Genomic DNA, 16136 nt, shown 5'->3' with positions numbered 1-16136 from the left:
AGAAACACTGATAGGTTGTCTCTTGTGTGTGCCCAGACTGGGAATAGAACCTACAACCCAAGCGTGTGCCCTGACCAGAAATTGAACCTGTGACCTTTTGCTTTGTGGAACAGCACCCAACCAACTAAGCCACACCTGTCAGGGCAATAGTAATTAGTATGACTTTATTTACAATTAGACAAAATGAGATTACATTAAATTATGTTGTTGCCCAGTTGCATTTTATGTCTGGCTATATTTTATGAATTAAAACAGTAGTGTCATAGCTCTAAAGCCTGTCAGCTACGTATTTTGAGGCAAAAGCAAAGAGTTTTCTCATTAAAGCTATTCATATTCTTTGTGAATTCATATAAAAATAGGTAGGTTATTCTAGATAAAATTTTACTTCCTTAATGTCTTACTTTCTTTAATTAAATTGAAAGTAATTTCTAATATTACATAAAATGTTAAAGATATAATATCAATGATTTTAAAGGTGTTAGTGTTGATTGTGTGTGTGTGTGTGTGTGTGTGTGCGCGCGCGCATGCATGGACATGTGTGACTTTTCTGGCTGTAACACCTGGGAAGATCCTGTATGTCAGCATTGTGAATGTGTTCATACTCCAAATCTCTTTTTTATTAAATTAACCAATTGATGTCTTAAACAATTGGGTACTTCAGCAGCTGGCATGCCTTCAGTACAGTTAAATGGCAGGATTTGCTTAGTTCTATGTTACAGTTTAAATTGAATCAGCTGTTTTTAAATTGAATCTCAAAATAATACAATGGCCTCACTATTTAAAGATTTTTAAAAGTATATGTAGAATTATAAAAATACATACCTAAAATAATTCTCTGTACCATTATTTTGGAATAATAGATCTATTTCTTTGCCATGGTACTTCATTTTACAAACTACTGCTAAATCCTTTTTTAACACATCTTAAAATTAAGATTATCATTATCAGAAAAAAAGAGACTATCAAGGTTTTTTTTATATTTGTGTATAATTGACATAATGTTATATTAATTTTAGGTATACAACATAATGATTTCATGTTTGTATATATTGCAAAATGATCACAATAAATTAAGTTAGTATCTTTCACCATACATTTTTACAAAAACATTTTTTTCTGTGATGATCACTCTCAAGTTGAACTTCTCTTACCAAGGTTTATTTTAAAGCAAAAGCTTATCTCACAACACAATTAATGCAATGTGTTATGTTTTCAAAGGTAAGGGGATCATCTTTGCTTCTTAGGTTCTGTACCCTGGAATTAACTTTTCACTCTACTATTACATGGCCCATGGTTTTATCTCCTGGGAAGCCCTTCCTTCCCCAAGACATCCTTTACCATATCTGCAAGCATGTACTTTACAATATTTCTATCCTTGGAAGCTAAGCAGACCTTTCAGCCTGCTTCCTACATGTATAATTTTGGGCCCAATGGTTGCTTTTAAGTTTCTAACTCTTGTAATCTAGACTAGTAGCTTTCATGGTAGTATAGCTCTCAGCTTCAAAAACTTAATTGTTAAACTGTAATCAGTTCCATTTTCTAGTCATACATCTTGAAATAATGCCTTTTTCTCAAGTTAAATGCCAGTACTTAGACCTTATCAGACTTCATGTCTAACTAAAATGACTTTCTGAGTGCCAAATTAATCAACTCAAAAGTTTTAATAAAGTGTATGCTAGCCTATACCTAGAGTTAGTTTATCAGACTTTGCCACTCAAAACGTTTCCCTTGGCTGGAGATGAGAAACCAGGATTTCTTCCAGGAAAGGATGTACCCAACCCTCAACTCCAGCAGGATCACAAGCGCTGCACCCAACAGGGAAGCTCTGCAGAACAGGCAGGACAGGCTCAAGAACCCCCTGCAGGGTGAATATCCACAAGAGAAAGACAGGTAGAGAAATGCCAAAAGTGCCCATTTTTACTTCTCTCAGGGACACAAAATATACTGGTTCCTAGGGCCTTATTCCACTGGGGCCAGTAACACAGGAAGATCAGAAATTGGTGCAGCAAGGGGGAATCAGGGCCTCGCCCAGCCTTGGCTAACACTCAAAGCTGCCATTGGCACCAAGCAAGAAAGAGCTGACCCACTTACACAGATTGGCCCCTCCCTTGAAACAGACAGCTAATTCATCAGGAACTAGACATTCTTGGAACTAAGCTGAGACAGACCAAGATGCGTGGTGCAGGAGCAGGGGAACACACCCACAATTTTTCAAGAAGACTGAACAGTGCCTCCCACAGGAGACCCAGGGGTCCCACTCTGCCAATTGCAATAGAAGCCCTCTCTAGAAACAAGTGAAGATGGTACATGCAGTGCTGCCTGAAGTTGGATGACCCACCCCTGGGCCTTGAGCTGATAAAAAGGCCAGAGGCAGATCCAAAGGAAGACAGAATTCGTCTCAAACTCTGCTGAGACAAATTCCACCTCATTCTCCTTCAGAATTGGCATTATTTTTTTCCTCTCAAAGCCGTTTAACGTTTATTCTTTTACTTCAATTATATTCCAACTAATTCACTATTTTTTGTCTGTTATTTTTATTCTTCTTATTTATATTTTTATATTTTTTATTTTATTTTTATTTCAAATCCACAGTGTGCCCTTCCCTTGTCTTAGTCCATTTTGCCTTCATCCTGCTCTTTCTTATTTTTGTTTTCAATTTTATTTCCCCCTTTCTGTGCGTTGTTCCTATGCCTTAGTCTTACTATTTCTCTTTCCTCTATCTTCTCAACATCATTTTTCTTTCCTTTAGTCAGCTCATATTCTTTTTTGCTTTCTTTTAATGTTCTTATTTTCTTCCCACCTTTATTTATTGTTGCTTATTTGGCATGGATATTGCAGTTATTGCTGTTTATCTTCAACTTTATTCCTATTTGTTCACTATTTTTTTATTTCAGATCTTATAGGTAACTCTCCCCTTTTCTTACTCCCCTTTCCCTTCCTCCTGCCCTTGCTTATATATTTGGGGGGGGGGAGGGATTCTATTTTTTCCTTTCTTAGTCTGGATTCTATTCCTTAATGTCATTATTTACCCTCTCTTTATCTTCTCAAAATCATTTTTCTTTACTGTAGACATCTTATATTCTCTTTTCTCTTTCTTATAATATTCTTGTTCTTTTTGCATCTTTATTATATCTTTGATCACCTGCCATTGTTAATTGACCCTGTTGTGGTTTTTCTTCAATTTTGTTCCTATTAGTTCACTATGTTTTCTATATTATTTTAACCTCATATTCTTCCCTTGTCTTACTCCATTTTGCTATCACCTTTCCTTCTTTACTTATGTTTTAAATTCTATTTTATTCCTTTCTTCAGCTTGTTTCTATCCCATACTCTTATTATTTCTCCTCCTTCTTCCCTCTCAAAATCATTTTCTCTTCTTTAGTAATCTCATATTCTTTTTTCCTATTTTATAGTATTCTTAATTTCTTTCCACCTTTATAATCTTTGCTCATTTGCTGTTAATATTGATGACATGGTATGAGGATATTTTTGCAGGCGTGGGTTTTGTTTTCTGGGTAGTTTTGCTTTATTCTGCCAGCACCAGTACAACAGCACAGAAGATGTGGTAAGGCTGTGACTCTCAGTCAGCTGGCCAAAGGAAAGAACCCACCAATGAATGAACCATAAATATTCAAAACCCAAGTACAACAAGAGAACCCACAAAAGCTGAATAAAGGGCATCTCTAGAGCAAGGGATAAACAGCTAATAACATACATGGGAGCTCCAATAAGGATATCAGATGATTTCTCAACAAATACTACAAGCCAGGAGGGACTGGCAAGAAATATTCCAGGTAAAGTAAAACAAGGACCTACAACCAAGGCTACTCTATCCAGCAAAGATCTCACTTAAAATGGAAGGCAAAATAAAGAGTTTCCCAGACAAAAGAAGGCTAAAAGAGTACATGTCTACCAAGCCAGCACTGCAAGAAATGCTGAAGGGACTGCTATAAAAAGGAGAAGAGAGAAAGAGAGAGAAATACAGGTACTGAAAAATGACAGTGAATAAGTACCTATTATTAATAGCCATAAATGTAAATGGCCTAAATGTTCAATGAAAAGGCATAGGGCAGCTGAATGGATAAGAAAACACAACCCATATATATACTGTGTATAAGAAACCCACCTCAGAACAAAAGATCTAAACAGGCTGAAAGTGAAGGGATGGAAAAAAATATTCCAAACAAATAGACTTGGAAAAAAAAACCTGGGGTAACAAAACTTGCATCAGAAAAGATAGACTTCAAGACAAAGGCCATAGCAAGAGACAAAGAAGGTCACTACATACTTAAGAGAGTGGCCCAGCAAGAGGATATAACCCTTGTAAACATATATGCACCCAACATAAGAATACCTAAATGCATAAGGGAAATCTTGGAGGATTTTAAAAAGGAGATTAACAGCAATACAGTCATCATAGGGGATTTTAACACCCCACTGTCAACAATGGATAGATCTTCCAAACAAAGAATCAACAGGATATTGTGGCATTGAACAACACTCTAGATCAATTGGAATTAATTGATATTTTCAAAACATTTAACCCCAATGAAGTAAACTATACATTCTTTTCAAATGCACATGGATCATTTTCAAAGTTAGACCACATGGTAGAACACAAAACAAGCCTTAACAAATTCAAGAAAATTGAAATCATAACAAGCATCTTCTTGGATCACAATGGCTTGGAACTAGAAAACAACCTCAAGGGAAAAAATGAAAAATATTCAAATATATGGAGACTGAATAACATGTTTAAAATAATGAATGACATAGTGAAGGTACTTCTGAGAGGAAAGCTCATATCAATACAAGCCCACCAACAAAAGATAGAAAAATCTCAAATAAACAACCTAACCCTACATCTCCATGAACTAGAGGAATAACAGCAAATAAAGCCTAGAGCAAGTAGAAGGAAGGAAATAGTCAAGATCATAGCAGAATTAAATAACATAAAGACTAAATGACATAACAGAATTAAATGACATAAAAAATAATCCAAAGATTCAACAAATCTAGAAGCTTGTTCTTTGTAAAGATAAACAAAATCAATAAACTTTTGACCAGGCTCATCAAGAAAAAAAGAGAGAGAACCCAATAAATAAAATAAGAGATGAAGAAGAAGTAACAATCGATTCCACTGAAATAAAAAGGATTGCAAGAAATTACTATGAACAACTATACTGGAAGAAACTGGACAACCTAGGCAAAATGGACAAATTTCTGGAAATATACAATCTCCCCAAACTGAATCAAAAAGAATCAGAAAGCCTGAAAAGACCTATGATAACTAGCAAAATTGAAGCAGTAATCAAGAAACTCCCGACACACAAAACCCTGGACCAAAAGGCTTCCCAGGTGAATTTTACCAAACATTTAGAGAAGAGCTAACCCCTGTCCTTCTCAAACTATTCCAAAAATTTCAAGAAGAGGGAAGACTACCAAACTCTTCTTATTAAGCCAGTATTATCCTAAATCCAAAACCAGGTAAATATTCAAGAAAGAAGGAAAATTACAGGCCAATATCTCTGATGAAAATAGATGCTAAAATCCGCAACAAAATATTGCCAATCCAGATCCAGCAATACATTAAACAGATCATATGCCATGACCAAGTGGGATTTATCCCAGGGATGCAAGGATGGTACAACATTTGGAAATCAATAAACATAACACATCACATAAACAACATGAAAGACAAAAATCACATGACCATATCAACAGATGCTGAAAAAGCATTTGACAAAATCCAGGACCCATTTATAATAAAAACACCCAGCAGAGTGGAAATAGAGGGAGCATATCTCAATATAGTAAAGGGTATATATGAAAAACCTACTGCCTACATCATACTCAAAGGACAAAAACAAAGACATTTCCTTAAGATCAGGAACCAGACAAGGGTGCCCACTTTCAGCATACTTATTCAACATAGTTCTGAAAGTTCTAGCCACAGTGATTAGACAAGAAAAATAAATAAAAGGCATCAAAACAGGAAAGGATGAGGTAAAACTGTCATTATTTGCAAATACATGATATCTGTACATAGAAAACCCTATATACTCCACCAAAAAACTGCTCGACCTAGTAAGTGAATTTGGCGAAGTAGCAGGATACAAAGTCGACATTCAGAATTTGATGGCTTTCTTGTAGGTCAACAATTATCTGAAGGAGAAACTAAGGAAAAAATCCCATTTATTATAGCAACAAGAAAACTAAAGTACCCAAGAATAAATTAACCAAGGATGTAAAAGACCTGTACTCAGAAAACTATAGAACACTGAAGAAAGAAACTGAGGAAGATAAAAATAAATGGAAGCCTATACTGTGTACATGGATTGGAAGAATTAACATCATTAAAATGTCCATATTACCCAAAGTAATCTAAAGATTCAGTGCGGCCCTGGCTGGTGTGACTCGGATTGAGTGCTGGCCTGTAAACCAAAAGGTCACCAGTTCAATTCCCAGTCAGGGCACAGGCCTGGTTGCAGGCATGCAAGAGACAACTAATTAACATATCATATCTCACACATGGATGTTTCTCTCCCCCTCTTCCTGTCTCTCTATAAAGAAACAAAATCTTTTTAAAAATTAAAAAATAAATATTCAATGTAATTCCTATTAAAATAGCAGTGGCATTTTTCACAGACCTAGAACAAATATTCCAAAAATTTTTATGGTACCAAAAAAGACTCTGCATAGCCTCAGCAATCCTGAGAAAAAAAGAACAAAGTTGGAGAGGTCACAAAACCTGACATTAAACTATATTACAAGGCCACTTTAATCAAGACAGTCTGGTACTGACATAAGGACAAACACATTGATCAGTGGAACAGAACAGAGAGCCTAGAAATAAACCCAGGATTCTATGGCCAATTAATATTCAACAAGGGGAGTATGAGCATACTATGGAGTAAAAACAGCCTTTTCAATAAATGGTGTTTCAAAAATGAAACTAGACCATCAACTTATACCATATACCAGAATAAACTCAAAATGCATAAAGGGCTTAAATATAAGTTGTAATATCATAATACCTTTTTGTTTATTTTTTCTTTTGCATCCTTTGCCTAAGGAAATGTATCAGAGAAAAAAAAACATTATTAAGAGAAATATCCGAGATATTACTGCATATTTTTTTATTCTAGGAGTTTATTGGTCTTGAGTCCTACACTTAAGTCTTTAATCCATTTTGAGTATATTTTTGTATATGATGTAAGACATGGTCTAGTTTCATTTTTGTAATGTAGCTGTCTAATTTTCCTAACACCCTTATTGAATAGACCATCTTTACCCCTTTGTATGTTCTTGCCTCCTTTCTCACATATTAATTGACCATGTAGATGTGGGTTTATTTCTGGGCTCTCTTTTTTGTTTAATTGATTTATACATCTGTTTTTATGCCAGTACCATGCTGCTTTGGTTACTATTGCCTTATAGTCTAGTTTGATATCAGGTAGCATGATGCCTCCAACTTTGTTCTTCTTTCTCAAAAGTGCTGTAAATATTAACAGTCTTCTGTGGTTTCATATAAATTTTTTGATTATATGATCTAGTTGTGTGAAATGCACCATTAGTTTTTTTGACAGAAATTGCCTTGAATCTATAGATTACTTCTGATAGTATGGACATTTTAATGATGTTAATTCTTTCTATCCATGAACGCAGTACATGCTTCCATTTATTTGTATCTTTTTCAATTTCTTTCTTCATTATCTTGTAAGTTTTCAAGTACAGGTCTTTTACCTCCTTGGTTAAATTTATTCTTAAGCGTTTTTAAATGCAATTGTAAATGCGATTATTTACTTAGATTTCAGATAGTTGATTATTGGTGTATAAGCATGCAACCAATTTATAAATATTCATTTTGTACCCTACTACTATATTGAATTGCTTTATTTGTTCTAGTAGTTTTTTTTAATTGAATCATTAGGGTCCTCTATATACAGTATCACTTCACCTGCAAATGACAATTTTATTTCTTCTCAATTGGGATGCCTTTTATCTCTCATTTTTGTCTGATTCCTGTGGCTAGGACTTCCAGTACTGTGTTGAATAAGAGGTGTGAGAATGGACATCCCTGTCTTGTTTCCAATTAAAGGAAACACTTTCAGTTTTTCCCACTGAATATGATGTTAGCAGTGTGTTTGTCATATATGTCATATGTTCTCTTTATTTCCATTTTGTTGAAATTTAAATGAGTGCTGGATTTTGTCAAATACTTTTTTCAGCACCTACTAATACGATCATATGATTTTTATGCTTCATTTTGTTTAGGTGATACATCATAATAATTAATTTGCAGGTGTTGAACCTATCTTATATCCCAGGAGTAAATCCCACTTGATCATGCTGTATAATCTTTTTAATGTATTCCTCTATTTGGTTTGCTAATGTTTTGTTGAGGATTTTAGCATCTATATTCATCAGGGATATTGACCTATAATTTTCTTTCTTTGTACTGTCTTTATCTGGTTTTGGAATTAGGATAATACTGGCCACATAAAGTGAGCTTGGGAGTCTTCTCTCCTCTTAAATTCTTTTGAAATAGTCTGAAAAGATCAGGTGTTAGTTCTTTTTTGAATATTTGGTAAAATTCCCCTGTGAAGCCATTCAGTCCAGAGCATTTGTTTGTGTGGAGTTTTTTGTTGTTGTTTTTGTTTGTTTCTTCTTCGACTTCATTAGTTGTAATTGGTCTGTTCAGATTTTCTGATTGCTTTTGATTCAGTCTTGGAAGCTTGTATGTTTTTTAGGAATTTATTCATTTTTTTCCAAATTGTTGGTGTATTAGTTGTTTGTAATATTTTCTTAAGTCCTTTGTATTTCTGTGGTGCCTGTTGTTACTTCTCTTTCATTTTTAATTCTATTTGGGTTTTTCCTCTTCTCTCTCTCTCTCTCTCTCTGAGTCTGTATAGAGATTTATCAATTTATTTTTTAATAGAATCTGGTTCTGGTTTGATTCATCTTTTGTATAATATTTTAGACTCTGTTTTATTTATTTCTGCTCTGATATCTATTATTTTCTTATTTCTACTCTTTCTGTGCTTTGATTTATTTTAGTTCCTTTATGTGTAAGGTTAATTTGGTCATTTGCAGCTTTTTTTTGTTTCTTCAGGTAAGCATGCAATGCTGTGAATTTCCCTCTTAACACTGCTTTTGCTGTGTCTCATAGATCTTGGGTTGCTGTGTCTTATAGATTTTGGGTTGCTGTGTTTTTATTTTCATTTGTCTTAAGGTATCTTTTGATTTCTTTTTATTGCATTGTTAACCTATTCATTGTTAACAGTGACATGTTGTTTAGCCTCCATTTCTTTGTTTTTCTCTTTGTTTTAGGGGTTTTTTTTTTTTTGTATTTGTTATCTAGTTTCATTCTATTAGAGTCAAAGAAGATGCTTAATATGATTTTAATCTTCTTAAATTGATTGAGACTTGTTTTGTGTCCTAACATATGGTCTATCCTAGAAAATATTCCATGTGCAGTGGAAAAGAATGTATATTCCGCTTCTTTAAGATGAAATGCTCTGAAGATATTAATTAAATCTATCTGGTCTAGTGTATCATTTAAGGTCACTGTTTTCTTGCTAATTTTCTGTCTGAAAGATCTATCCATTGATGTCAATGGGGTGTTAAAATCCCCTAGTATGACTATTTTACTGTTGATATCTACCTTTATGTCCACCACATTTGCTTTATTCATTTGTGTATGTTTGGTGCATAAATGTTTACAAGGGTTATAGTCTCACTTGATTGACCCATTTATCATTATATAATGACTTTATTTGTTTGTTGTTACAGTTTTTGTTTTAAAGTCCATTTTGTTGATATAAGTATTGCTAACCCAATTTTTTTTAGTTTGCATGAGATTTTTTTTCCATTTTTTTACTTTAAGTTTGTATGTTCTTTTTCATTCTGAGATGGATCCTTTGTATACAACATATATGTGGGCTTTGTTTTCTTATCCAAGTCTTTTCATTTCAGCATTTAACCCATACATTTAAAATGATTATTGATAGGTATGTATTTATTTCCATTTTATTCTTTTAACAATATTCCTCTTATTTTTCTTCTTCTTAAAGAAGTCCCGTTAACATTTCTTGAAATACTAGTTTGGTGGTAATAAACTCCTTTAGCTTTTTCTTACCTGGGAAACTCTGTATTTCTCCTTCATTTCAAAATAAAAGGCTTGGTGGGTAGATAAGCCTTAGATGTACTTCCTTTCTTTTCATCACCCTATCTTTGCAAATTTTTTCTGACATGAAATGTTTTTGTTGAGAAAACAGCTAACAGTCTAACAGGAGGTACCTTGTAGGTAACTTTTTCTTGTTTGTTTTAAAGGTCTCTCTTTTGTCTTAATCTTTGCCATTTCATCTTGTTTAGGACTCTGTACTTCCTGGACTTTTGTGCCTTTTTTCCCACCAGGTTAGAGAAGTTTTCAGTATTTTTTCTTCAAATAGGCTCTCAATCTTCCTCTCTCTCTCTTCCTTCTGCTACCCGTATGGTGCAGATGTTGTTATACTTGATGCTGTCCCAGAGGTCTCTTATTTTCATTTTTTTTCTTTTTGCTGCTCTGATTGAGTGTTTTCTGCTCTCCTGTCCTCCAAATCATTGATTTGATCCTCTGCTTCATCTAGCCTGCTGTTGATTCTTTTAGCTGTATTCTTCACTTTAGTTACTGTATTTTTAATTTCTGGCTGGTTCTTTTGTATGATTTTTATGTCATTTTTATGTTTAATGTATCTTTAAGTTCTCACTAAGTTCATGTATTCTTTCCTTAAGATCCTTGAGCATTCTTATAACCATTGTTTGAACTCTGTATCTGATACATTGCTTGCCTCCATTTCATTTAGTTATTTTGGGGGGGACTTTCTCCTGTTCTTTCATTTGGGGCATGTTTCTTTGTCTCCCCCTTTTGGCTTCCTCTCTATATTTATGCCTGTGTATTAAGCAGATCTGCCATGCCTTCGTATGGTGGCCTTCTATAGTATCAATAGATGTCTTGTTGGGATCAGTGGTGCAGTCTCCCTGATCATCTGAGCTTGGTCCTCCAGAAATTATTCTGGTGTGGGTTATGTGAACCCTCCTGATGTAGTTGAGTCTTGATTGCTATTGCCCTGTCCATGTGTGAGGTTGACTTTATGACTGTCTGAATATCTGGGTCAACCCTGACCACTATATATAAGCTGCTCTGTGAGGGCTGACCCCATAAAGTGGAATTTGCCCCAGCAGGGTCTGTTGCTGCTGAGGTCTTCCTTTGGGTGTGCCACTTTTGTTGCTAATTGGGTAGTACTCTGATGTGGTCTGAACCTGCCACCACTGTGTTGGTTCTAGGGCCTCCTGTGAGGGCCCCTGGTACAGGTCAGTGTTAGGTGCTGCCTGTGACTGGCCCAGGGCTTTCTCTTTGAAGCTACAAAGTGATCTACAATGTATGGCAATTTCTGCTGTGCCTGGGTATGCATGGGAAGGACCAGTCTGCTCAATAAGTCTGTCTTCCACCAACACTGAGCTGAGGGGCAGGCCGACAAAAGACCCAAGGCATCTCAATATTGGCCTCCACCTACTGGATGCCTGTTCGGTTCAGTCACTGAAAGAGCCTCTCGGTGTATGCAAGTTGCCATGAGAAAGGTTCTCTAAGTCACCAGGTCAGAACGAGTGGTATTCACCACATTAATACAAATTCACACTCAGTTCCAGTGCTGGGTCTGTGGCCACTCAGCAAAAGTTTCAGGGTACACCAAGGCCAGCCGCCATCTGCCATGTGTTCATATTGCCACTATTTAAGCTGTCATTGTTTTGTGCTTAACTAGCTGTGTTTTTCTATTCTCACAAGCAAAGGGTACTCTTAAACATTTCTCTTGTAACTTTCTTATTGGTAATCCTTCAACATATGACTATCATACTTTCTTAATCTTTGGCTATAAGCTCTGTGACAACCAAAACAATTGAAACTTCTAATTAAAGCCTATACCTATATCTCGACTCTATGATCTTATACCAACATATATATTATTGTCAGTTTTAATTTCACAAATATCTGATCGGTAAAAATCCAAGATATTGATTATGCCAAGTATATTGGAAAATGTGGGAAAATAGCAACATCATTCACTGGTCTTGAAACTATAAATCGGTTTAATGACTTTAGAGTAAAATTTGGTAACATCTAGTAAAGCTGAAGAGTATGTTTATGACCCAGAAATTTCATATTTTTTAATAAAATTTTCCTACCTGTATACCTTGAGAGCATGTGAAAGGAGGTTTATCACAGTGTTATTTTTAAAAGCAAATAGTTTTAAACAACTTATGGTTAGAAATATAGAAATGGATAAATTATGGTATTTTCATATAATGAGATTCTAAATATCAGTTGCTATGAATAAACTCCATCTGCCTATATCAGCATGGATAAGTTTCAAGAACATTATTGGGGAAGAAACACATTTGGGTGGTGATAGGTATCTGCCATCATGGTATTATTACATTGCATTTCACTGAAGGTAATTATAGAAATTGTCCCCAGGGGTGTATTATGAAGTCTGGAAATATGAAAATATAACATCATCAAGGACAAGTTCTATCTATAAAAAATATAAATAATATTACATATGTTGTCAGACCTTATGAACACACTGTGGTATGAGATGTGCCCCTGAATTAGCCTTCAGTTTGGATGACTGATAAGAACTAGTATATAAATACCCCACCTTCCTCCCTACTTAGGTCAGATAATTCTGGAGTACATGCTCTCATAGTTTCTACAGCTGGATCACACTTCTGTCCTCTATACTGGCAGCTGACTTGAAAACATCATTATATACTGTCTTCACTTCCTTATCTCATTTCCTCCCAGACCCTGTTAGACCCCCTTCGCTTTGCAAATAAACAATTTATACTGTATTCTTATTTAAGAGTCAACCTCTGAAAGAACCCAGATTAAGATAACAATGTTGCCTTTTTATTCTACCTCAGCTACTTAGAAAAGTTTACAAAGGATTTGATTGCTGTCTGAAGTAGAGTGAGGGAAATCTTCAGTTAAAATGCACCTTGAAGGTATCCTAGTATCTGAAAACATTGCTGATGATGTAAGGATCCGCAGCCACTCACCACCCACAGCCCCCACAAAAAAACTACCTCTGAATTTACATTCCCTTGGTGCTGTCATTTGTATGTGACATATCTTTGATCCTGGATTCAGCTTTGCTCTTCGTTCTCATCTGCTATTTTAAATTCCAGCTTCTGAATTCTGTAAGTACAGAACACCATGCTCCTGGCTCCACTGTTGCCATGGCTGTACAGGATATGCCATAAATAACGTTCTGGATCAGCCGCATCTTACAGGAACAGGATAAGTTGAAACTACTGAGCACTTTGCTTTGGCCTTTTTAATTCTAGAGAATTTCATTTGGTTGAAGGAATCAAAGCCAGAGTTTACATTAACACAAACTAAATAAAAACAAAAATTAGTAGAATGGGGATTATCTGTTATTTCCTTCCTTTGCCCAATGACTGAAATAACAAAGCTACTTATAATAAAAAGTTATTAAAGCAAAGACTTAACATTGGAAGTGCCAGTGTTTGAACGTGTTTTATTTAAGAGTGAAACCAAAATCAAGAAAACAAAATTGTTTTTACTGTCTTGAAAGTTGATATTTATGCATATATAACATTCTTCTACTTGGATGGTGACTCATTCAGAAGGGTCTGGAATTTATTCACTGCTCCTTTTCTCTCCAGTTGACCAAGCAAGTTTAGTGTTCTTGTTTCACAAAGGAGTTTGCTTAATTATAGTTGGCTGACCAGAATGCACTGGCAAAGCAGAACACCCAGAACCCTGAGGTAACAAACAGTATTGCTGATACAGACGTATATGAGACCAGGATAGAGTTAGAGATAGTAAAGAGAATTCTTCTAGCTCCTGTTCTACCTTAGCCAGTGGTAAGCATCTTGTCTGAAAAGAATAACATAATAGGGAACTCGGTTTTGATTATTTTTAAATATTTCATGGGCCATAGCTGGAAGCTATGGCTGTCCTTTCATAGAATGAAATATCATGGGAATGAGGGTTAAATTAAGCAAGACAAATTATCTGGGTATTATTTTTCTTGATTTTCTTTATAAATGTAAGAATGGCCTTATGGGGAACACGTATATCACATCATGGTTCTTGTCGATCCTGGCTGTCGGTTAGAACAGCCTTGGAAAGACTGTCAGCACCCCTACCCCAACCACAATGATTCTGGTTTAATTAGCCTGGAGCACACATGTCCAGGGCATCAGGACTTTTCAAAATTTTTAAGGTGTTTCTAATATGCTCCTGGGTTGCATTTAGAGCAAGGCAATTTGAGTTCCAATTCTGGCTTTGTCAGTTTAGGCAGTCTTAACCTCTGTGGAATTATATTAGTTCTTTAAACAACCAGTTTTAAATTCAGATGTTGATATATACTTTATAATATAAAAATATAAATATAAATCTGATAATTGTCTCTGACCTCAGGAATTAATTAGCTAGTATGGAGGTCTGTGGATGATCACAAATTAACTTTAATGCAGAGTTTAATTGATACCAAAAAAACTCATGGGAAACAACATCAAGAAATTGCCTTCAAAAAAAATCACAATTTCAGAAGAAACTGGTTTGAGCTTAACATTAAATAGGGTATTCTAGTTAAAAGAGCAGCATTTGCAAAGACCCTGGAGAGCGCACAGCATGTCTGGGAAACAAAAAGTAGTTTTGGGTGGCCGTGTTGATTGATACAATAGGCAAGAAGTTTTGAAAGCTTCCCAAGACCAGATTGTGAAAGGTCTTAAATACTAAACACTCAAGTATAAGAAGAAGAATAAAAATATGATAGCAATGTCAAAAATGTTGTGTTTTACATTTGGAGCAATATTTTCCAATTAACCTTTAGGCTTCTACCTGGGTCAATTATACAGAGAGGTTATAATTAGCTAAACCAAGAATCAAACTCAAACATGCAAGCAGAATTCATGAGATCTTAAACATCACACCATATTGCCTCAGGCTTCTCATATATATTGTAATGAGATCAGTCCTTCCTACCTTATAAATTGGCTGTGATTGCTTGAATGAGATAGTATACATACAATGTTTCACTGCATGCCTGATACATATTAAGTGCTGGGTAAATTATATATTTCTGTCCTATGGTGTTTTCAATCCAACAATGCAAGCATGCACACTCAGCATTTTTACCTGCCCTGCTTAGTTACACACTGACTGACAGTCTCCATTATCCAGATTTTCTCAGTCCTCTCATTTGATTTAATTCAATAGGTATTTATTGAAAGCTTACTAGTGCTCAGCAGAACATATAGGAGGCCATATGTTAGGTATAAGAGGGTACAAAAATGAATGTGGCCTACTCTCTGTACTCCAAGAGTCTGCCATCCAATGGTTGAAATAGATATAGTCATATTCATAAATATCTGATACTTAGTTCAGTGTGGGCATAGATTTGATTGCCTGCTGGAGGCATAGATAGGGCAGATATTAAAGTCTTACAGTTTTGTACATTTTATTTTTAAGTAGGCCTAAGTATATTGGCTGACTTAAGTTGGAAATATTTGGAAAAAAGCCTATGATACTTTGGTCCAGAAATTACACATGAATTATAATCAAATTATATCTAAGGAAATAGAGGGAAACATGTCTAATTGCTCAGTTTGTGATTTTATCTATTTTTTAATAACCAAGCAACACAAACTAATTTATCAGTTGGACAGTTGTACTGCATTTCAACATGAGAGTCCAAAAATATCAAGATATATTTTATAGGATTCGGTAAATGAAACTTTTATTTCCTCCAATAAATTATCAAGCAGTAACTCTTGTCAGTTCTCTAAAGTCACAACTCAAATCACTGAAGTAGTTTACTCATTAAACACATCTATAAAAATGACAACACTGACAAATTGTCCCAGGGAGTCCTTTGATTAGCACTGGTTCTGTTTGTTTCTTCAATCTTAAATGTTTTACTAAATATTTAGATTCCTTCTCATAGATACAGTCAATACTGGAAAATTAAAAGTTTCCTTAAGACTAAAATCTATGCATAGTTGTTACAAAAACTTGAATTCTTACTTGGGATACTTTCATCTTCCATACTGTTTATGCAAGT

The 16136-nt window shown here is 35.0% G+C and overlaps 1 protein-coding gene across 2 annotated transcripts in view; it reads left to right on the top strand.

Annotated features, from left to right (window-relative positions):
- Window positions 1-16136, top strand: part of EPHA6 (EPH receptor A6) — an 877165-nt gene that overhangs the window by 333265 nt on the left and 527764 nt on the right. The gene's annotated exons all lie outside the window — the stretch shown is intronic.

This window comes from Pteronotus mesoamericanus, unplaced genomic scaffold (genome assembly GCF_021234165.1).
Source record: "Pteronotus mesoamericanus isolate MK-2021 breed Mesoamerican mustached bat unplaced genomic scaffold, CSHL_Meso_final contig_42, whole genome shotgun sequence".
NCBI lineage: Eukaryota > Metazoa > Chordata > Mammalia > Chiroptera > Mormoopidae > Pteronotus > Pteronotus mesoamericanus.
This window is presented reverse-complemented; position numbering and strand designations above follow the sequence as displayed.